Here is a 16,327-nt window from a genome sequence, read left to right as displayed (position 1 = left end):
CAACTAAAAAATATCTGAAACAGTGATTTTCAGATGTTAACCAGGCACTAAGAACTACAATCCTTAAAGGAGGGAAATAAATGAGGTAACTCTTTACAATGCCTCAGTTTACTGCTTGGAGAGTTTCCCAAACTCAGCACAGAGGGAGGAGTACTGAGTGCAGAGTTCTCCCTGAACTGAGGAGACAGAGATGAAATTGGTGGGGCCTCAATGGTTCGAGTTTGCAAGGCAGAAAGGGCTACAAAGAGACGGGGAGCCCTGATGTCTTCAGAGGGTTCCCTCACATCTGCACGGCATACTCATCAGGACATGTATGTAAGCAAACTATCTGCAGCTGGGCAGCAACTAGATGTGAGACTGCATAAAACGGAATGATTCATGCTCTAGAGAGCCAGAAACGTCCTACTGCGATACACAGGACATCCACAGAGAGCAGTACTCTGAAGAGTGTTACTCTACTTGTAGGAACGAAGGAGACTGCTCTCATTCCTCCTAGCAAGCAGTAGGAGGTAACTGTGAAAGGGTCAAACTGTTTCCAAACAACTTGACTATCTCAAAACAAAGTTAACAAATACTTAAAAAAATACTGAATCGTTATTATATACACGTGTTTGGTATCCAATCAAACTTTGCAAGGTGTTCAAAGAAGCAGGAAAATATGATGAATGATCAGTCTTTAGGTGGGAGCCACTCAATAACAACTGAGCAACAAGTGGCACAGGTGATAAAAACAGTAAAACATCGAAACAGCTGCTACACCTTCGCTTCATGTTTATGAAGGCTTAGGAAGCATAAGCAGGCTAAGGACAGACATGAAAGACATTTTAAAAGGTGTAAATTAAAAATCTAGAGAAATAAAATCTGTAAAATACAATTTATATTTTATTTATAGTATAAATCCCAGTCTAGAGAGTGGGACAAATTGTAATCAAGAAATATGAACAGGCTAGGCAAATAGCCCTGATATTTCTTGTACTTAGAGCAAATTAAGCAAGTAATCATGATGGGATTATTCTCTATTTCTTTTGCCACAGTTGTAATTATTTGTTTTGTGTTTTGCATTACCCTGATTATTTACTTTACAGATAGTAATTAGCAATAATTGAGCAAAGGAAAAAAAAAAGTCCTCCTTTTACTGGGTCAATAAACCAAGTCTAATTTATAATGAGGTTAAAAAAATAGTAGACATGATCAGCAAATCTGACACTTCCTAAGAAAAGATGAGCAAATGTAAAGGCAGAATAATAGAAACTGAAAGAGACAGGAAGAATATCAGTGAGACAGATTTGGGGTAATGTCCAGTGGCCTTAGAGACACACAGTCATAGTCACTGGAGGAGGAGGGGAAAAACAAAGACACCTCCCAGGTAGCAGAAAGACCATAACAAGGTAAGAGTCATAATGGTACACATTGACCACCAAATAAACATTAAGAGGATCCCAATAAACACAAAGAGGATTGTTCTTTGATTTTAGCTGCACTGAGCCATGGTGGCCATTCCTGCATTTTCTCACACTGCTAAACATCTTCCCAAGTTGATACTTGTATGACAGTTGCCTGTGATGTGAGAAGGAGAAATGGATGAAGTTCTTGAGGCTCAAAAAGAAGAGAATTTTTCTAGGCTCTGAAGTTCTGCCATTCACTAATATATTCCTTTTCTTCCTCTCCTCCATTTCTATCCACTTTGTTCAAAGATTCTACTATCTTTGGGTATATCACACAGCTCCTCCTAACACTTACAAAGGGAAGGGCACGTAATTAACCCTACGATGGAGATTGTGACTCTAAAGAGTATAGTGAAAATAATGATATTCATTCATATATATTTTCATTTCTATATATTCAAAGCTATATGGGAGGCTCAGCCAGGAGGGTCACAAGCTTAAGGTCAGTATGAACAACTTAGTGAGACCACGTTGCAAAATAAAATATAAAAGAAGGATGAGAAAGTAGATCAATGGAAGAAAATTCCTGCTTCAATCCCCAGTACCAGGGGGAAAAAGCCCATAAAATGTTCTGACAATATATTAGTGAACAAGATAAATGTGTTCCTAATTCATGGAAAGTATAAGCTGCTTAGAGAGACTCATATTTTGTTTTTACTATGAGTAAACTTGTAATAATTTAATATACTGGCATTGAGTATTTGTCTTAGCCCGAATACTTCCTCTCTTCCATGTTCTGTCCCATTAGCACAGGGAGTCCCCCTGTACCCCTACAATCTATGTGTGTATCAGAAATGCTTTGCCAATGGGCTTTCAGTTAGGTTTGGCCAACAGTAAGTGGTGGAGCAAGGTTAGGAGGAGGAAAGCCATGGCTCTTCCTGTCTCTGAGGTACTGCACTTATTCCTCTCTGTCTCTTTTTCCTGTGGTGGTGACTCTGAACACATCTGTGACCTTTCAAGGCTCCCTACTTTGGCCCTGAGTTCCTCTCTTCAGCCAGATGACCCCTTTGAGAAATTTTCCTGATTGGTAGGTATAGCACCCTGCTAGACACCCCCAAGTGTGAACTCCCCATACCTAGGTAACCTTATCTTCAGTTATTGCTTATCCAACCACTTGTATAATTAATTGCATCTATTAAATCCACTCCCCTGGAAAGACTTAGTTGGAGTTCTGTTTCCTAATTAGTGCAACTTAGCATTTCAATGAATTATAAATATGCAATCTGATAAACAGATTTGGAATCACTATTCTCTTGCTCAGTGGATACACTGTAAGACAAGTAAGGCAAGCATAGGCTCCTGGGGGCTGGCAATTTTGATCTCTAGTTTTCAAGGCTAATTATTTTCCAGGTAGGTCTTATTTTTGGGGAAACACAGTATATAACAGGAAATCTAACCTATTCCAGGGAATCAGAGAACTGATACATAAACTAAAACCTGGAGAATAAACAGAAGTTACCCACAGGAAGAGAAGCAGCTTTAGCTACACTGTCCACCAACATTTTAACTTAAGATACTAAAGAACACTTATTTCATAAACAGCAATCCTTTGCTATACCACTGTTGCCATATATCTGTGCTATACTTCTTACTGGGCCATTGGACTATAGCAAACTTGCCAGGGCTTACCACAGAGGACTAACTCAAAGGCGTTTCTATTTCTGCCTTTAAGTACAATTCTATTAAATGCAGGCACATTTTTGCTTTGTACCAACTCTAATTTCTTTGCAGTACCAGACAAGCATTGAGAGAACCACCTCCAGCTTGTGAACATTCAGATATGCAATATCTGCAAAGCACAGACTCCTCCTGGCCACCTCCCCACACACACTTAATCGGGATGTAGAAAATGCCATAAAAGATTAAGGTAGCTGATAAGCAGCTTCTAACTCTGTGCCTTCTTATTGTAACCCTTGTGGCATAGCTGCTTAATTATTAAAAGCTACCCTACCAGTGAAATACAACTCCCTACTCATCATCAGTTCTCAGATCAGTATTTCTGATTTTCTTTTTCTTTTGCCTCAGGCTCCAATATAGCTCAGCATTGCATTGTCATTGAACTTCTGATATTTTGTTCATTATGAAGACTTTGATTACATTTTGATTTTTCAAATTGGGTGAAAATATTATTTATCTTGACTCTCGAATTTGTCAATACCCCTTACATTTTCCACTGAGCCAAGGGTCTTATTCTCCTCACCCTGGTCCTGTCCTGAAGGAGTCCTGTTGCTCCCCAGAGGAGTCTCGCTGTCCTGAGAGCAGAATGGGACACCTAGGTCTACACTGCCCCAGAAGCTCTCAGCCCTAGAAACTTTGGCAAGAGAAAGAAATTTCATTCTTTTTAAGGGATCTTCAAAGAGAGATAATCCTGTGTATTAACAAAAACAAATCTGAATGCTGCACACTATCATTTCAGGACCTCATTATTAGTCCATAAAAATATACTGTGGGTATATCAAATTAGTTTTTCCTGAAAACTATATTTTAAAACTTAAACTTTACGTCAGTCCTACAATCAAACCACAATTAGCAAAAAGCATTTAAAATACAGGAAAACGAGATATTACAAACCATAGAAAGACTTCATGTGAGCTTCCCCATAACAATGCCTATCCTCAACCTTGAGCCTGCTGACCTGTTTGGCCACATAGAAATGGCCCAGGTGTGTTTTAAGCTCTCTCTTTATTGTGATTCTAGAACATCTGCTTGAATTGAAAGGCATGCTCTTACATTTCCTGAGTGTAGCCACAAATCTACCTTCTTATACAGGGACATATTTAATACGAAAAGAACCCAGGATGTGAAATCCAGGCAGATCTCCAAATGGTGGCTCATATGCTCTTGGAAAAGGCATTTAGGCTTCTATCTCCACATCTCCTAAATGAACAATTTAGGCTAAATGGTCATTAACATACTTTGCCATTTTCATATTATATGGTCAAGTATTTCCATTCCAGAGACATATTTTAGATCACATGGAAGGCTTAGCCTAAGCTGTCCTTATTGGTACTCTTTTCTACTCTCAGCCTTCTATGTAACATTGGCTTTTATTTTGAAGTATCTACATCTAAAAGTGGACACTTGGGAAACGATTTCAGGACTTTCAATAACAGCAAGAGTTTTGATTTCATCCAGTGGGCCTTCAACTGTCTCAATTGAGCTTTCCTATATTCTTATGTTCCATTTAAAAATTCTATCCTATTTTTATCATATTGCCTTCAAGTTTCCTATTGCAAAATGGTTTCTTTTCAGTTACAGAAGATTCAAAGGCACGTGAAAGCATACTGCTGCTTACATTCAGCAACAAATATTTGCTTTTTTTTTCTTTCTCCTCTTGATTTCACTCTATCTCTCTCCATTCTCTCCTGTTCTGTCTTCCTTTGGCTCACTTTTCCCATTTTCTCCTCTTTTCTTCTTCCATTTTAGTGACAGTTGATGCTGTTATAGATGTTTGGAACAAATAAGTTAGCAAGCACAAATAGCATTATGAATTGAATTTTATGTAATAGTTAAAGTGTACATAATAAATTTAGTATGTTTAGAAAATCCATTCCATAAGAGCTATTCCAAAACTGAAATGGGTTAGTGACTGTAAGTGACTAAAAATAAATTCAGTAGGAAATGGGGAATCTTTCGAGAGGAAAATCAATATGCTAAGGAAAAACAAGAAGTATTGGAGTTGAGTGTCGGGCTGGAAAGTGATTAGAAGATGAAAAGTTGCAAAATTATCCAACTTGCTATTCTTTTGGAAGTTTGAACTCCTGTCAATTCTCTCAACTGTTGATTCCTCTTAGAAGCCTTTTAGGAGCACCACCAGGTCAAACTGTCCATGCCTTCCCATGATTTCTCACTACGTTCTGGTGTGACTATGTACCTGCATGTCCACAGCAAGGAAAGGCACTCAGTAATCTGCCCGTCTGTCATCCTGCTTCCTTCCAAACACCAATCTCCCTGAAGACATAGCTGTACACTATTCAACTCTAGCTTATCATCCAGCACATATGACACACCTATTATTTGCCAATTCTATGCCCTGCGTTTACTATTCATGTCGACCCACACAATTTTTTATCATTTTTCTAAGCTACAATCCCCTCATTTGTAAAATGAGAAAAATACTACCTTAGGATTAAAATGACCTAGTCAAGTTTGAGATTTCCTTAAGCACTAGGGAACCAATCAAACTTTTGATCTTGAAAGCCTAATATTTGAGAGGGCATGAAACTGGATTCTGTGAGAAGGCAATGTTCCTGATGATTGGCAGAAACGGCAAAAAGCCTAATCTGCATACCTAGTAGGAAGAGAGAGTGGCAAGTTCTTCAGACCTGCATCTCACTGGCAGGCCTCCCACAGGGACCAGAAAAGCAGAGCCCTGTCAGAGAAGGCACTGTCAAATGTACCACACAATTACAACAGTGTTCCACAAGGTTTCTGTGAACTATGCAGATCCCCATCCAAGAACAGCCCAAAGAATGAGAAGCCCAACATAACTAATACCAAGTTTGGTGATGGGATAAAAATTTTTCATTTCATTTTTTGCTCAGGAGAAAGATGGCAACTCTTTTCTGTCCAGCACTTGCAAGTAATTTCCTTTCATGTGTTATAAAATCTGATAAGCTGTGGATTCTGGTCAGTGTGAGTGCAGGGGTTGTTTGGGAGAAGCAAAACTGAGATAGTTTTTCAGAAGAGCAGCCTATTACAACTAGAAAAATAATTGTAATTTCTAGTCTAAGTTGGGGAAGAATACACTAATCTCACTAAAAAAAGATGATCCAGTGAGGATTTTAGTTATCAGCTCTTATTTTGGAAATTATTTGCAAAGATTTTTTTAAAAGCATATTCTCTAGAAGTTAGGGATTTCAGAGCAGGTCTCAAACTCTGTGTCATTCAACTGTTTAAATTATCTCAACATGCAGTCACTTTGGCAGCATGTATACCGAAGTTGGAACGATGCAGACATTAGCATGGCCCCTGAGCAAGGGTGACACACAAATTCATGAAGCATTCCATATACTTTTGTTCTTCTTGGTATATGAAGACTGAGATTGCCTGAGCATCATTAAAAATACTATAGACCGGTGCCAAAGAACCAGGGGTTAGGTCAACTAAGCAGCAACTTCTCATCTCCAATAAATTGAAGAGGTAGGATCCTGCAACAGACTCAAAACCCAAAAGCCTGCTATACCTGGAAGACACTCTGAGAAGCAGTCATCCCCCAAGGGTTCTAAATACTAGCAATAAAGATACTTGCATAAGCATTCTACAAGCATCAGCCCAGGATTTAAACCAAAAACATCAACAACAACAAAAAAAAATAATAAGAAATTAGACATTTAAACAAAAGGAAAACCCAGACTTCCAGCTTACCACAAGCAAACCCAGGGGGCAATGAGGTGGTACAATCCAAAAGTCAACCACCTAAACTCCCTGAAGTGATAACAAAACAGATGAAAGAGGTTTTGGAAAAAAAATCAGATCAGAAATAATTTCTCAGATAACTACAGAGATGGTGACCATAATGAAAGACACAACTAGCAACTAGAGCAGATACAGCTTAAAAAAGAATAGAGGAGATGAAGAAAATGATGGAAGCCATGAACATCCAGCATAGAAAAGAAATGGAATACAAGAAACACATCCAAGCAGATATCCAAGAGATTGAAAACTCCACTGAAAGTATCCAAAGAACAAGTGAATGTGAGGATAGAATTACAGATATAGAAGACAAGATTGCAATTAGTGAATATGAAAAAAAGATTTCTTAAAACACCATAGGACCATGAGAAATCAATCCAACAGCTAGATGAGGCAAAAAAGAATAACTTAAGGTTGACTGGAGTCAATGAAGGATTAGGAGATAATACAAAAGACAGAAGCAATCACAGAAAACTTCCCAAACAAGAAAAAAGAATTTGATATCAGACAAGTGAGGCACACAGAACTGATAGCCATGATTTAAAAAAACCAGCAACAGCTTTACACGTAGACATATAATAGTTAAGATTCCAGAAATCCAACACAAATTATCAACATACCACTACCCTACGGTTTTCCATATGCATTAAAAATACTTCGCTGCTTTCCACATTTGAATTTATCTTTCTAACACTACACATGGCTCACATGTATGACTATTTTTTCCTTGTATGTCTCATAATATTGGTCTCAGCAATAGCAAAGAGACCATTTGAACTTCACAGGCTTTACTACAAATACAAATAAAAGCTTATGAATGGATAAAGGTAACAACAATATCAATACAAAAATATTTCTAAAATCCAATATATCTGTCATTAAAACACTGATATAATATTGCAACTTTTTTGGGGGGGGGATTGTGGATGGAACTCGGGACCTTGCACTTGTGAGGCAGGCAGCATAACCACTGAGCTAAATCCCCAGCCCACTTTGATATATTATAAAAAGATATTTTCTGGACCATTTTACTTCCTATATAGTAGTTTTTATGATTATTTCCTTACTTTTACATTCATCTTCAACAAGTAATATGAACTAACACTCTGGAGCTTTCAATCAATGTGCATTATGAACAAGAAAAGAAATATCTAAACTGAGTAAGTCAAATTAGTTTGTTGTATGAAAATTTATGCATATATTCCTTCATCTTGTTGGTTGCATACAAGTTACATAACTAAATATATCCTAGCAAGTTTAACAAGCTTATATCCTAATTATGTTCAAAAAGGAATTTATTTTCTATTTTTAAAATTCTGACACAACACAAAGTGAAAAATGTACTAAGGAAAGTTTGAATGATATGTAAAGGGAAACATGCTAAGTTCTAAGTTACAAAAATATTTATGAAGTTCTGTTGGGCTTTCCTTGCTTAAATTAGACAATAATGAGAAAAAGTAATTTTTACTTTTTTTTTTTGTTTTATGGTACCGGGGATTGAACTCGGGTCCTTGCGCTTGCAAGGCAGGCCAGCAAACCGCTGAGCTAAATCCCCGGCCCTGTTTTCACTTTTTTGGCTAAAGTGTACTACTATAAAAATATAATGTTAGGATCTACTATAAAATATAAATTCTACTTTATGGGTATTTCATAAAATCCCATTAATGTTACATGAATTTCAAATAAACTTTGCTTAATGTACTTGATTTTATTTCTGATGAGTCTTCATATTAAAAATATGAAGTAGCAAAAAGTTATAACCAAATATTCCCTCAGTTTCTTACTTTAAAGATTATAAAAGTGTTTATTTATTGTATAATTTTTAGGCTTCAATAATGAAATTCAATCTTACAAATAGAAATTTGAATAACATGTTTAACAGCATTCATATCTAATTCAAGTGTTTCATTTAATAGTTTTATATTGAAATAACTAGAATGTGATTCAACATAATAAAATAAATGAACGATAAGTTACACATGTGTTTATATTGGTACATAATATCAATAACACTGTCACTAAAATTATCAAATCCAAATTTATCTGGATTTATAGAAAAAAATAATTTTCAGTTTAAAATTTATGAAGTATATTTTATCAAAAATATATTGTATAAAATAGGCTTTTATCTTGTGCTTTATCACAGTGAAATGACACACTGCCATAAATTCTTTTTTTTCCCCCAGTACCAAGGATCAGAGTCAGGACCTTGTGCTTTCAGTCACGTTGCCATTGAGCTAAATCCCTAGTCCTATCTTGTGCTTTATTAGATGATTGATAGATAATAAATAATACTTCTCACACTATATATAATAATTAATTCTATCTTTAATTTTTCTGAAACACATACACATTGCATAAAATGAGACAGATTTTCATGTCAATGCTCAATAAACTTTGGCAAAATTTTAGACTTTTCTACCTAGTCAAAAGACAATATTTAGAAGCCCCACATATCAATTACTCAATTCACCATTTCCTTTTTCTTCTATCAAATCCATTATCAAAACATAATAATCAAATATTACCAATAATGAACAAACAAGAGTATCAAAAGTATCTATTTCTAATTATTTGTACAAATACATTAAAAACTAATGATACTTAAACTTTTAAAACTAAGTTAAAATATATAGTTTTATATTTTAAAGTCCTGAATAACAGTAATTTGTACTGTATAATTCTTATTAAATAATTCAGAGGAAAAGTTACCTTTGGCCATGAGGCAGGAACATAATCTGTGAGAGTCAATCTCTCCATTTGCTGCTTATGTACTGTGAGCATTGCCTTTCTGTTTAGTCCTGCTTCTCTGCTTTTTCTACTTCTAAGGAAGACCAAACTATATAAGGCATTATTTAGTTCCTCTTTTTTGAAATTACATTCATTTCTCATATTCTTGGCTACAGGAGAACAAGTAATATTTAACAGAACATGATTTAACACTTTACAATTATGAAGACCAGCCCAATGCTTTTCTTCTTTTTCTCTAAAAAATTTATTATTTTACAATATCAACCAAAAATGAAAGCTAGAGCCAACTAATAACAACTGAATAGCAAGTAAAATCGTATAATAAGATAAGTGCCACTGTTACGTGAAAGCTTCCATGAAAAAAATGATTTGTCTTTCAGTCATCATAATCTGACTTCAGTTTCCCTGAATTTTACAAATCCCTTCCCAAGAAATAAATAAACGAAATCAAGTGGGAAACACTGAGATCACCACAAAGAGTCTTGCAGGACAAGTGGATTATTTATCTTGCCAGACTCCCAGCCCCTGGGAGGGGAAGGAGAAAGAAAAAAGGAAGGAAGGGAAGAGAGAAGGAAGGGAGGGAGGAGAAGTTTGTGGGCAGAGGGCATACATAATTCAACTTACTTTTTCAAATTAAGGCTGCTTTCAGGCTACTTTGTGGAGGATAGATCTGGAGGGGAAGGGTGCAACTTTGAAAGAGAAAAGTTAAGTTAGAAAGCTATTGATATAACCCAGGAAAGACAACTGGTCCCGACTATCTAGGAAAAAAATACGTAGAGAGAGAATATATTTGAAGACTTGTAATTAACTATCAGGGAGAAAAAGATATGAGAGGATTATGTGGCATGCCACTTTGCAAAGCTGCAATAGTTGTTTCTTTCTATTGTTGCAACAAAATTCTCCTGTGTTACAATTGATCAAGAATAACAGTGTCAAGATCTACAAATGCCAAACACCACAGAAATTAATTTGCTAAATGTAAAGTTTAATAGAATAGTGCCCCCTTAAATATGGCCACATTTAATGCCAGAGAAACCACGTAGGCATCAGCACCCCCAAGACCATTTATTAGCCCAAAGGACAACTCAATTCTGAAACTTACAATTTATTATAAAAAGAAAGAATAGAATTTGGTGAAAATCTACAAGACTGCCACAGGAACCTTGACAGGATCATAAATATGAGACTTGAGAGGAATAGAATTAAGAGTTTTCCCCCTACTTTTATAGATGAAGAAACCAAAATATAGTTTTATAACATTTTAAACTCATTCAGGAAAATCTGGAAAAATGATTCAGTGACTTTCCTAGCAATCACTCACTGTAAAGATTCTATATCCATATTCTTACTTTTTGTATGCAGTTATATTGCTTGTATTTATATAAAATATTGCTGTTATAATTTTTTTTATTTTTTCACTTATTACTTTAAAAAGTATCAGTGGTCCAGAGCTCAAAGACTAAATTTTATAAAATATACTATGTCAAACTTAGCTGTAACTGAGCTCACCATTTCCTTTATTAAAGAAGAGACATGTTGTAATAAACATCTGCAGATCATAGCATCAAAGGAAAACCCCTTTGACTGAGAAAGGCTGAGAAAAAAATATGCTATTTCATCCAAAATCACCACTCCCGTTCACAAATGAATGCATATCACTGCCCAGCCAGAGATTATTTTTAAGCCATGACTCTTACACAAAAGTAAATACACAGAAAAGGAGTACAAAATTAATTAGTAATTTCTATGCAATATGACAGATATTAGCAATTAAGGACCATCATTGCCTAGGGTGGTAGTAAGTATTTTATACACTTTACCTCTAATTCTGACAGTACTTCAGGGAAGACCCTATGAGCTGCATTTTAAAATTTACAAAATAAAACTTAAAGAATTCAAGTATCTTGTCCAAGGTCACAGAGCAGGAATGTCAAACATGATCTTCCATATGTGAGATCGTCGCAGGACAATGTGAAGTAGCACTTTTTGCTGGTGTTGCTGCTGAACCCTAAACTAAGATGTGGTCCATGGACTAAATCTGGAAGTGAACTTCCAGAAGGTGCCAGCGCTTAAAATAAACACTACTTCTATGGTAGGTGTCATCCTCCTGAGTTTCCCTTGATTTTTACTCCATTGCAAAGCATTTTCTTCTCATATTTTGTTTACATATCTGTAGAGGAAGGGAAAAAAACCCTAAGAAGTCTTCATTATAAAATCAAAAGTTGCTTTCTGAAGATGTTAATATCAAATAAAGACACTAATAGTTAATAGATTACAAGGAATAGAATTCACTCTGTGTGCTTACTAATGGTCCACATATAACTTCGTTATGGCTATTTTTGATTTGTTATTCAACAGACCTATTTGAGAAAAAAATGGCATTAGCCAAAATGTCCATATCGGGTTACATACGCTAAACCTCTTTATTCTGCCAGTGCAGCCATTTCTCCTGTTCTTTTTGTTTTAAATGTAATTCCTATTTGGAAGGCTGGCAGTAGGGAATTCATCTAACTTAAAAAGATGGACCATATTAAGCAAACACTCTGAAAACAAAACTTTCTTTAGGAAGTATACCTATTTTTCATACGCACCCCCCCATTAAAACAGGCAACTGGTAAAGTAGTTCCTCTTTATTCTGCTTGGGTGATAATAAAACTAATGCCAGTTCTTAGTTCTTGTTAGAAAGTCCCTGGTAGTGAAGAACAGCTATTAGTATTAAGCTGCTGACTCAATGTCATATGACTACACTGTAAAGTCCTAGAATTTGGGTGTCTAGAAGAAAATTTTGTACCCAATACACTACATAGTCACAAGAAAGAGACTTAGAAGTGAATGGACTGTGGCTAGACGGAATTTCCACGGCCTGTACAATGAACTTGAACTCTAATTATAACATCAAAGGCTCAGTTTCACCTTCTCAGGATTAATGAATGAATAACTTATTAGAGACCATTTAAGAAGTCAGGAGGACAATTTACCAATATTTCATACTACCTTAAAAGGCTAAAAATCAAAATTGGACAAGAATGTAGTAACCCCAATGATATTACTATACATAAATGCAACAAAAGGAAACAAACAGTAAGGCCCAGGCTCTTTGAAGGCGTGCTATGTAGGTCAATTTCGCTACGTTGTAGGCCATCTCTTTTAATGAGATGATCAAATATCAGCTGATTTGGGGTATTTGAAAATGGCTAATACTACCCTGATGGACAGATATTGTTGAAATGCCAGCTGACTCCAATAAGTCAACCTTTCTGTCACTATTTGGAGGAAGTTACAAGGCAAGTCGTCATGGCTTTGGCCCATTTGTCTTACTTCTCCTTCCATGTCACGCTCCACCTATTCTGCCCAGATCTGTGCCAGAAGCAGAGGCTGGTTTACGGTAGCTAAGGAAGCTTCAGCTCGGGATCTCCCAGGTACTGCTCTTTCCAAACTCTGTGTTTAACGTCATTTCAAGCTTTTTTTCTTATAGAGGACTTCCTAACATATAAGCTTCATTCCCACATAACCAAGAGTGAGTCTTCCCCAGAAGACTAAATCCCACAGGCTACCCACCAGTGCGGCAGCAGAGTAATGGTCCTTCCAAAGATGTCTGCATCTTCTTCCCTGGAACCAGTGTATACACCACCTGAAATGTCAAAAAGAGGTCACAGAGATACTGTGTGAGGACTCATCTGTCATTCATTGCTGCCTTTGAAGATACAGGAAGAAGGTCACCACAAGCTAGGCAATGTGGATGGCACATGGCAGCTGGCAAAGGCAAGAAAGTGGATTCTTCCCTAGAGCCCCCAGAAGAGAACACTGTTCTGCAGATGCTTTTACTTTCAGCTCAGACACCTCTGTAAGACTTAGACCCACAGAACTGTGAGCTTAAAACTTTGTTTTGCCCAGGTAGACTAAGCACTTTTCTCAGGTGTCACACGGTATGCATGTCCATATGGTCCTTCCTTTACGGTATGCTGCTCCAGCTACACAGAAAGAAGTGATTTTGGAAGTAATGATCAGAAGCAAATTCACTAGTCCCAGCATGATTCTGATTGAAAAATAGCTCTAGTATTTTCAAAAACTCTAAACCCTTAAATACGTAGAATATTCAAAATACACAATTGCTTGGTTAATTCCCAATAAATTTCCCCTAGCCCTTAATAGATGTCTTCTTTTGCAAGCCAGTTCTCACCAATTTGCTCATCATTTTCCTTAATTTCCCTAACCATATCATTTCGATATCATACTGAAGATTCCTGAATTAATCTGGATTCATCCTTCTTAAACAATAGGTCTCTCTTCTATCAACTCTAATCTCACATGAGAGATACTTTTGGAGGTGATGGAACTGTTCTATATACTGACTGTGGTTGTGTTGATTATTCATCGCTATGTGCATGTCAAACAAGAGTAAATTTACTGTGTATAAATTATAGCTCAAAAAATCTTACATAAATTTTAAAAGTAGTCATTTGTTACAGCAGTAACAGAAAACTAAAACACGTAGTTTCTGGTTGGATTCGTCTAACATGAATCAACCTAAGATCAAATGGTCAGAGTATTTCTTCACTGCTCTCTACCTGCTCTGAGCCTACTGGCGGGCCAGGGGTGGCCTCTCTCTCCTCTTAGCATTCCTGTCTCCACAGCTAGAGTTATCCCTCCATTGCTACAGCTCTTACTAGGATCCTAGGACATAATTTCTTCTCTTTGCTTTTTCAAGGCTAGGTTAAGGATTTCCTATTACTTTTTGTTTTCTTTCTTTACCCACAGTTCCATAAAGAGTAAATGTAGCAGTTCAAATAGTGTCTTCAAAAATTCATGTCCATCCAGAATCTCAGAACCTGACTATATCCATAAATGAGAATTTTGTGGCTGTAACTAAGGATCTTGAGTTGAAATCATCTTGTATTTAGGTGGACCCTAAATCTAATGACTGATGTCCTTATAAGAAAAAAACAGAACACAAAAAAGGCCAAGTAAAGACAGAAATTGGAGTAAAGCCTCTGCAAACCAATGGATGCCAGTGACTGCCAGCAAACCCCACAGGCAGGAGACAGGCACAGCAGGCCATTCCCTCCGAGCCTCTGGAATGAACCAGCTCTGTCAACGTCTTGATTTCAGACTTCGAGCCTCCTTTACTGTGCAAGAATAAACATTTTGTTTTGAGCCATTGCTGCTCAGTTTGTGGTAACTTGTTACAGCAGCCCTAGGAGACCAACACATTTGTGAAAGCCCCATGAACCATCTGAATTAGCTTCTTTTTCTGCTCAGACTCTGGATGACAGAGGCCTGTGTTTATTACACTGCTAAATGACAAGAAAATGAGAGGGGTGGTTATTCCCTAGATTATAGGGCTAAAGTTAGAAAGTACTTTGAAATCTATCTCAAAGGCCAAACTCGGAAAGCAAAATTAGAAAAAAACAGCCTTGCACTTAATCAGTTGCCACTATTACCCACCTAATCTCAGATTCATAACTTGGCTTCTGACTCTAAGTTTCATCACGTGTAGAATAAAGGTATTAAAGTCTGCTTTTCTTACCTTCTTGTACATAAAAGTAGGGAGAAATAATAGAATACATGAAAATGACTACAAAATTTAAATTCATAAAATCTGGTGCTAGACTTTGCTTAGTCACCTAGAGGCTGTGTAATCTTCCATAAATAAATTAAACTATGCTCTCTAGTACCCTCATTTTTAAAATGAGAAGGTTGGACTACATGAGTTATGAGTGAATCCTTTGGGGTTAACTTTCCATAAATTAATTGTGTAAGATGAGAAAGATGTAAATGAATAGCCTTTCCTATGAAATGACCAGGAGGACTTTCTTAGCAGGTCACATGCTAATGTTATTCAACAGATACATAAACAAAGTAATCGATTAATTAAAAAAGAAAGGAAACAGTCTGTATTAAAATCTAAAAGAAGATAAGCATGCTACTAAGCTGTGTTATGTGGCCAGCTATGAATATCAAATTTGTAAAAGAATGCTAATAATGAAAAATATTATCAAAGCATAGTTATCAGAATGGCCTAGTATGAAAAATAGCACTTAGGTATTGATTTAATGAGCAAAGAATATATGTGATGAAGAAATAAAGGTTTAAGATGATAAGAAAAAAAGGAAGAACTAAGGCCAATGACTCAAAGTGGAACAAAGGGAATTTTAGAAGGAAGATCAGGAAAAGGATCATAATAATTAGAATTATCATTTAGTACATTGGTAATCTTGGTCACTAAGTCTTTCGTAAACTAAGTGTAACATCTTGAAATTCTTATCAACCAATGAGTGGTTTGTTAGTTTGCCCATAACAGTTCATAAGAGTCAATTGTTAGTATGTCTCAAAAGTTCCATAATGCAGTGACATAATTTCAGGAAGATAAACTGACTATATCTTGGGATACATACATGAAAGAAATCAGCAAGCACTAGAAATAAAGAGCCTTTATTTTCCTGGAGATCTAGTGGTTAAACATTTACCATCATATCACTGGGTGCTATAAAATTCTTACATTGAATTCTTACATTGAATAGTTTGAATTTGGGGATTTTACTGATAACTCTGTAAGTCTAAGATTCTATTTGATTTCGTGGAATAAAAGGTATAAGTCACAGGAGATGACTTTAAGTGCAGCAGAAATGCCTGCAAAGTAGGATTTCTGAACTCAGCTTCCTGCTTCCCTGCTCTCCTAATCTTCTTTTCTTCTTCTTTTTTTTTTTTTTTTTTGT

General features: G+C 36.2%; 1 long non-coding RNA gene and 1 pseudogene across 2 annotated transcripts in view; one reads left to right on the top strand and one right to left on the bottom strand.

Moving 5' to 3' along the window:
- Positions 1–6,361: 6,361 nt before the first annotated feature.
- LOC117284238 lies at positions 6,362–6,461 on the top strand (annotated as a pseudogene).
- Positions 6,462–11,250: 4,789 nt separating this feature from the next.
- LOC104860654 overlaps positions 11,251–16,327 on the bottom strand; it is a 35,059-nt gene continuing 29,982 nt past the window's right edge. For both annotated transcript variants that reach the window (XR_779756.1, XR_779757.1), the window contains 2 exons: positions 13,170–13,242; positions 11,251–11,781 (listed from right to left, as the gene is read on the bottom strand). This is a non-coding gene — a long non-coding RNA (uncharacterized LOC104860654). The remainder of the gene's footprint in view (positions 11,782–13,169; positions 13,243–16,327) is intronic.

Source organism: Fukomys damarensis, unplaced genomic scaffold (assembly GCF_012274545.1).
Source record: "Fukomys damarensis isolate Sample0158 unplaced genomic scaffold, DMR_v1.0_HiC HiC_scaffold_4, whole genome shotgun sequence".
NCBI lineage: Eukaryota > Metazoa > Chordata > Mammalia > Rodentia > Bathyergidae > Fukomys > Fukomys damarensis.
Note: the sequence above shows the minus strand (reverse complement) of the source record. Positions and strands in the feature narration are given on the sequence as shown.